Source organism: Simochromis diagramma, unplaced genomic scaffold (assembly GCF_900408965.1).
Source record: "Simochromis diagramma unplaced genomic scaffold, fSimDia1.1 OVJJ01000775.1, whole genome shotgun sequence".
Lineage (NCBI taxonomy): Eukaryota > Metazoa > Chordata > Actinopteri > Cichliformes > Cichlidae > Simochromis > Simochromis diagramma.
This window is the reverse complement of record NW_024387460.1, coordinates 25,925-34,255: the sequence shown is the minus strand read 5'-3', so window position 1 is coordinate 34,255 and position 8,331 is coordinate 25,925. Positions and strand designations below refer to the sequence as shown.

Genomic DNA, 8,331 nt, shown 5'->3' with positions numbered 1-8,331 from the left:
AGGAAGTTGAGCGGCTGGTACTCTGGTGCAGTCAGCACAATCTGGAGCTGAACACTCTTAAGACTGTAGAGATGACAGTGGACTTCAGGAGACATCCCTCAACTCTGCTCCCCCTCACCATATCAGACAGCCCTGTGACAACTGTGAAGACCTTCAAGTTCCTGGGCACAACCAACTCCCAGGACCTGAAGTGGGAGACCAACATCAACTCCATCCTCAAAAAGACCCAGCAGAGGATGTACTTCCTGAGACAACTGGGGAAGTACAGTCTTCCACAGGAGCTGCTGATCCAGTTCTACACTGCGGTCATTGAGTCTGTCCTGTGCTCCTCCATCACAGTCTGGTATGGAGCAGCCACTAAACAGGACAGGAGCAGACTGCAGCGGACTGTACGGGCAGCAGAAAGGATCATCGGCACCCCCCTGCCCTCCATCCAGGATCTGTACCTCTCAAGAACCAGGAATCGGTCAGGGAAAATCATCACAGACCCCTCACACCCTGCACACAGACTTTTTGATCTGCTGCCCTCTGGCAGACGGTACAGAAGCCTGCAGACCAGGACCACCCGACACAGGAACAGTTTCTTTCCCCTCGCCATCTCCCTTCTTAACAGTTGACCTGTCACACTGCTCCCACTGCCAGACTGCAACTGCACCTTATGTACATTATGTAGTATTCATTCCACCTCATTCATTTCTGTATTTTATGTATATAAGTTTAGATTCGTTATTTATAGTTGGTTTACATAGCTTTGTGTATGTATGTGTAATGTGTATATATAGACACGTGTGTGTGTGTGTGTGTGTGTGTGTGTGTGTGTGTGTGTGTGTGTGTGTGTGTGTGTGTGTGTGTGTGTGTGAGAGAGAGAGAGAGATTTACATTGCTGTGCTTGAGAGCCACCATCTACCGGAACCAAATTCCCAAGTATATGTGTCTGCACATATACTTGGCCAATAAACACGATTCTGATTCTGATTCTGATTCTGATGCCTAACCGTTGCAATGCGGTCTGGTAGATGGAAAGACTACAATTTCTCCATGAAACGGCTATGGACTCACTTTGTGTTATCGTAAATTTGACAAACCATGGGTTTGCATTTATGGGAGGGGGTGTTACGGCCCTAGCAGGGCCTCCTCCTGAAGGTGCCTGTGTGGGCGTGTCCCACCACCTCTGCTGCCTGAGGTGCCACCTTTCCCTGTTACACAGCTGACTCACATCAGTAATTAAAAGTATTTAAGCCCAGGGAAAGGTGAGCTCTGGGCCAGAGTGCCATTAGTGTGGTTACAGCTTGTGAGCTGAGTGTTTTGTGTTTGCAGCTAGTGAGCTGTGTTTTGGTGGTTTGCAGCTAGTGAGCTGTGTTTTGGTGGTTTGCAGCTAGTGAGCTGCTCTTTCTTTTTGGCTTACGTTTTACTTTATTGACCAACGCCTGAGTTTTGTTTGTTTGTTTTTCTTAAATGGTGATAGCGGCTTGTCCGTCTCTCTTAGTTGCGCTACTTTAATAAAACTCTTTAATTTAACCCTTTTGCCTCCTTGACTCCTTTTTCTGACCCGGTCACTTTTGTTACTTCCCCCTCCCCGCCTAGACCCCTCAGGGGAACGTAACACTATTTTTCATTTTGTAGCAGCATAGAGCTTTTTTCAAATTATTTTTTTTTAAAAGTCAGGTCAAGTCTCCAAAAGCCCAAAGGCGATATAACAGTTTGTGTTTGCTACATGGATCATTGTAGTTCAGCTTTCCTTTGTTATATTTCTTTAAGAGCTCAAAATGTGTTCATTACATAAATCAAATGTAATTTTCTCTGTAGCACTTCATGGATTTCATAAGCAACACACTGTAGTTGTTCACACAAAGCATAAAGGTAAAAACAATATACACAGTGTTATCTTCATTTTAGATGTCACAAAGTATTTGCGGCTCCCAGTGTTTTCCCGAACCCTGACCCTTTGTGTGGAAACCGGGTCCAAAAGGCTCTTTGGGTGTTAAAGGTTGCTGGTTCGAGCCCCGGCTTGGACAGTCTCGGTTGTTGTGTCCTTGGGCAAGAAAGCACTTTGGGGTCCTTAGGGACGAGTAAAGCGCTCTACAAATACAGGCCATGTAATGGCAGAAACATTCTCTAGTGTAAATCCTGACTAGTTCATTAACTACAGATCAGTTTCAGTGAACATTATTCACAGAGGGATCTGAGTTCCTTATACCAGACTCTACAGAAACTGTAACACTGTGCAGCTCTGCGACTCAACAATATGACAACAATGTAACACACACTAGAATCATCAAATAAAGCCCCACTAACCACTAGAACTAGAACTAACTAACTAGCACTGGACACTTGCATATTAGAGATTTCTACCACCATAGGAGGCGAGATATCATCCTTGAACCAGAGCATCCAGCCCTCAATCTCGGACATAAAAAGCGACGTGGCCAGGCATGATAACACTTTGACTGAACTGCAGGACTGTGCCTCGAACCACTCTGACACCATCGCCACTCTCCAGGCCACTGTGGAGCGTTTGTCTGCGGAGGTAAAGAAGTTAGATGAGAGATGTGGAGCTCTTGAGGCACTCCAGGAGGAATAATTTAAGAACTGCAGGAGAAGGCACAGAGGGACCCAAGATGACTGAGTTGGTTCACACCTGTTGGCGGAGGCGCTATCTCTCGAGGAGAAGCCACTCATCGATCGAGCACATAGAGCGAATCGCCAGCGTCCCAAACAAAGTCATCTTCCTCGGCCCATCATCTTGAGATTGCACTACTACCACATTGGTGAGGAGATTCTGCTGAAAGCTGCAGAGAACAAGAACCTGATGTATAAGGGTTTTTAAAATAAACATCCTCCCAGATTTCCCTCCCTCTGTTGGAAACGCAGAGCCGCATTTGCAAATATGAGAGGAAGACTACGTGGGATGACCGGCGTCAGGTACAGACTGCTATACCCTGCAAAGCTGTTAGTGACCCATGGTGATGTGAGGAAAAGCTTTACCCATCCCAAAGAGACCGTAGACTACGCGGAGAAGCACCTCTCCCACCCACCTTCAAATGTATTAAAAGCAAGGATATATCTATATGTCTAACGCTGACACAGCACTGTGTTTCTTCTTTTCCCTTTATGTTCCATGTAAAGGTGAATATGGAGCGTTTATGGAGCTCGTTTATTGACCAGCTGTCAGTTAGAAGGTAAGAGTTACTAGGTTAACAGAGGTTAGCAGTAACAGTACGGGGAAGTATATTGTGTTGTTCTTTTGTTGTTTTTTATTTTATCGTACTTTACTTTGTTATTTTGATTTTACCTGTTGTGAGTGCTTCCCGTAATTCTCCTTTTTCTTGCGCCGCTGCGGCCAGACTTCACAACATTACATATTTTTGTATCTATAAAAAGGAAGCTGACACTCTCCAGACTTTATCAAAGGTGTGAGCGTCACAGCAGAGGCCTTTGTGTCAACGTAGCTGAAGACAAAACACAGAAACACATGAAGGAGATTTTCCTGGCCTGGATTTTATACAAATATTCTGCAGTACATCAAAAATGAAAGAAAACCATTAGTCAACATATGAACATCACCTCTGAAGTTACAGAGCTTTGATTGGAGACACAGCTGAGCGTTTTGCATTTTGCATAATTAATTACATAATTAATGATGTAACCATAATTAAATGGTTACATCATCTTTAAAGTCCCCAGAGATCAGGAAAAGGGCCTGAGGGTGCTGTGTTTGGAGTCTGCTGGTTACAGTGTGCAGGACCTCACAGGCTGCTGCAGCGTTAGCAGAGGGCGGGACATACACAGCTATCATAATCACGTGTGTAAACTCTCGTGGTAGATAGTACGGTCTCATGCTAACCGCTAGCAGCTCAATGTCCTTACAGCATAGCGTCTCTTTGATAGAGAAATGCCCAGAGTTACACCATCTATCGTTCACAAACACAGCCAGACCCCCTCCTCCCTTCTTACCACTCTCCGCTGTTCTGTCATAAGAGGCTCAGCAGCTAAAGCAGCACACCTGGGTCTCCCAGCCTATTAAAAGCAGCCCTTTGCTTCACCTGCTTCACTAAACATTATTATTTTAAGCAGAGTGGTGTGATTTATGTAGGCATTGCTGTGTGACAGGATGGCTTTTCTTGCACACCCACCAAATGAGGGCGCACATGCTTCCACGCCCACTGGTGACTGCACACATCCTTTCAAGGAAGCATTTCATTCATCCCTAACAAATGGAACAAAACACTGTGCAGCGTGTTCAGGTTTGAACGTGGCCCTGGCCTCTCTCTGCATCCACCTGGCACATGCAACACACATCCACTCCCTGCTGAACTGCTTGTATTTGATGTGTTGAAGTTTTGGTAAAGTTTGAATAAATTCCACTTTATTTATAGGAACATTTCATCTGTGGACTCCTGCTTCCCCTCTCCTTGAGCCAGTTTGTGACGGGAACATGACATAAGAAAACTAATTTATCCCTTTTTGATTCTGTGTATCTGGCGCTCATCCAGTGAGTTCACACTTGGCAGAAACAGACTGAATTTGTCTGGAGAACTTTGGCTTCAGCCAAGTTAGATAAACACACTGTGTCTCTGTCAAAACAGCAGTGTAGTTGTGGCACCCCTGTGAGGGAATGACCACATGAATATTATTTTGTGTAAAACACTCATGTAACGGGACATTTTTCATTGCTATATGTATTTATTTTCAGTTTCTTTAAGAGGATAGAAAATCCATGTAACAGGGATTCATTTTATGTTAGAAAGCAGTGAGGGCGGAACTTTGGTGCTTGCTCCGGGGTTTCGGGGAGCAGTAAGTGGAGCCCACCTTCCGCTGCTTCCTCAGACACGTTCTGGAGGAAAGCAGAGACGCATCGTGTCTTCCTTACTCTGCTCTTCACCTGCTTTTACAGGTCGGTACATGGTGCTCGCACCGAAAATGTTGTTTATTGTCACCATGGTTACCCAGGTTAATGTGAATGGGAGAGTTAAGGCGGTCCGCCAAAGTTATTTATATGTAAACACGGGAGAAAACCAGAGGAGTGTCCCGCGCGACCGCACCGCGAGCCCGCTCGTTAGGTGGAGCGCTCGTGAAGCAGAGTCAGTGCGCTCCTATGCTCTGTGCAAACGTGTTGTAATGCTCCAATCAAATCAGTTCTGTGAGATGTGAATGTTAATAGTTCTGTTAAAGTGACTGAGTAGATTAGCTAGTGTAACACAAGCACTCTGAGCAACTCTGTGTAGCTAACAGAGGCATTCATGGGTTGATTAAACAAGCTGTGTTTCATGATGCACTAAATAGTGATTTTGCCAGTAAATTACTGGAGGGAACAAATGTAATGTATTTACCAATGCTGTTATTGAATAGAACTGTTTAGCCAGTAAGACACTGCAGAAGACAATGTGATGTGTTTATTGATATGATAAAAGGATGTAGCTGTTATGGAAAGAAGTGTGAACTTGAGAAACTGAACCAGTTAAAAAGAGTATATTTCACTGATGTTGTGAAATAAGTAAATGTAATTGATGTGAATGAGGAAGCAGCTGAACAGTATATTGAAAGCTCATGTTTAGTGTTTTATAGCATTTATTTGTGTGAAATAAATCAGACTCAGACACGTTCTGGAGGAAAGCAGAGACGCATCGTGTCTTCCTTACTCTGCTCTTCACCTGCTTTTACAGGTAACATATTTGTCATCGAGGTCTTCATCCTTGGGACCCGTAACATAGTAACTTCTTCATTGTTATACTTCTATAGTTTTCCCATTTTGTGAGCTGTGGATGTGGAAAGTGTCTCAGTGACACATCCACATGAAAACGGCGTTACCTTCGTTCATTTGCACGTCAAATGAACGAGCTGTTTGGACTTTAACGTCACAGCTGATGCTTCGATACTCGAACTCAAGAGTTCAGCTTCCACTCAGAGGTACAAGTACACACAGCAAAGATAAACGTGTACACAAGGTGGAACCCACAAGTGCACAGCTCCAACCAGAGATGGGCAGTAATCCGATTACTTTTTTCAAGAAACGAGTAAAGTGAGGGATTACTATTGCAAAAAAGGTAATTAGATTACTGTTACTTTCCCGTAAGCACGCTGCGTTACTGCGTTACTAAAACCGCAGCTGTGTGCAGATGAACAATGGATAATCTATCGAGTGTGGAGAGAGTGTGAGCGTGCAGCGTTTAAAGCGTGGAAGCACTGACCTTACTTTGAGTTTGACTCTGTAAAAAGTGACAAAAACATTAGCATCCGCTGTTCACTGCGTGGGAAGACAACATGCTCACTCACTATGTGTTAATGGGCATGCTTATTTATAACTTTGATAAAATGTCATAAAAATAATTCCATGCCAGCTCACCATTGGTGATCAGGTAGTTCCTGTTCCAGTTCCAGTCCCATAAATCATGAAGCTTGCTGCCAGAAAAGCTTCAAATCTCCTTTGAAAGCTGTTTGTGGTCTTGATTGTGGGAGCTTCAGTTGTCTGACTCCAGCTGCCACACAGTGCTCACTGATATCATTTGCAAAAACCCCAGTGTGACAATATTTATCAGTGAAGCAGAAATCAGGAAGTGACGACTTTTCTTTGAACATTTGCTAAGGCTAAGCTGTGCTTTCTACCACAGTTGGGAATTTCCTGGTTTACAACAAATTATTGTGTCAACACCGCATAAGATTTCAAACTACAGGAAAATCACTGGAGTTATAAGAGGCAGACAACGACACACACACCACATGCATGCTGTTGCTATTTATTGTGGATTAACCTGTCAAGGGCAAGAACAATTTAATTCTGCCTCAAATACAGGAAATCATAGCTTTCCTGTATTTCCTCCATTGTTGGCATGCTGGTTAGTGCTGTTGCTCCACAGTAAGAAGGTCCTGGGCTAAATTATCCATGAATGTAAACGGCTGTGTGTTTCTATCTGATAGACTGGTGAGCTGTCCAGGGTGTACCCTGCCTGGTAACCTATCACTTCAGGGTTATTTCCCAGCCCTGCTGCAACCAGGATAGAGATAGGAGGATGGTAGTTGTTGTAGACCCATTCAATTTCAATTGAAGGATTAAAATGTTCCAGGAGCTCAACTTACTCCATCTGAACATGTTTCAATCGTGTTTTATGAACACAACATGCAGCTTTACTGAATATGAAAAGGTTGTGTTGATTTAACTCAGTTGTTTAAGTTTCTGCCAAAGCAAAACCTTTGTGTGCAACCAGTGTCCACTATTGAATCAAGTAAATCCAACATGTTTTTGTCAGTGCAAAAGGAGTTACGGTGCCTGTATTCCTGCACAATATTGTCCCGGGAGGGAGGAAAACTTTCTGGTGAAGTTTTGGTTGATTTTTGGGTTTTGCTTGACACTAGGTTGATTTTATCAGTGATGTTTGGATTGTTTTCTTTCTCTAAGAGAGAGAAAGATGGTTTTATGCTTGGACATGTTTGCAATGGGCCCCAGTATTTGTTACTTTATTAGTATTTTATTGGTTGCGTTTGTTTGTGCTTTTGTTACAGTGCACTGAGATAAGAACATCTGAGAGGTGTGATCCACCGGTGGTGATATTTTGGTATTTTGTGAGTTCCCGATTTAACAAATCAGCTCTTTAATCCAGACCTGAGAGGTTGAACTTTAAAGCGCTATAAAATATTCTTACTGGAAACAGTCGCAAAGTGTTTTTCTCCATGATTATAATGGGCTTGGGAGAAATTCACTGATATGTGACATTGATCACATGAGAAGTCCTGAGCCTAAAAGGATTGCAGCGAGTCAATCCAGTCCAAAAACAAGGAGCTGTTTTCCTTTAAAATGATGACGTCATCTTGCTGGTGATGGAGGCTCGAATAGGCTGCGCGTGAGACTCCATTATCAGCAATATCTGGTATGAATGTGTGTGGATGTATGCATGTGACTGGACTGTGATGGACTGACGACTAAAAGTTTAACTGACTTGATACTGAGACAAAAACGGTGCCGACTTTAGGATTAGTGAATGTCCACAACAATTCACCCAGCCTGTAGAAGAAGGGTGGAGGTTTTGTCTTGCTTTGTTTGTGCAGGAGCAGAAGGATGACAGAGACTAAAGGGGGAGGCTGTAGCTTCACATGAGTGTGAGCTGCAGACTGAACCCTTTGGTTGCTAATGTTGAGTCACTGATGTTTGCATTAAGAAAATTGTGTTTTATTAGCTGTGTTTTAATTAAGGTATCACATTATATTGTTGGGAATGTTAAATGCTAAAGTGAAGAAAAGCTTTGATTTCACTCATGACTGAACATGTTATTATTAACCATAGCAGGCCACTGTAAAGAGTCAATTAACTGTTATAGAGGAAAAAAAGGCCAAAAACTC

General features: G+C 43.3%; 1 long non-coding RNA gene across 1 annotated transcript; it reads left to right on the top strand.

Moving 5' to 3' along the window:
* The first annotated feature begins 2,000 nt into the window (after positions 1-2,000).
* On the top strand, positions 2,001-8,313 carry LOC120723163. The gene is made up of 2 exons (XR_005693670.1): positions 2,001-2,422; positions 4,446-8,313. It is a non-coding gene; the product is annotated as an uncharacterized LOC120723163 (long non-coding RNA).
* The last annotated feature ends 18 nt before the right edge of the window (positions 8,314-8,331 follow it).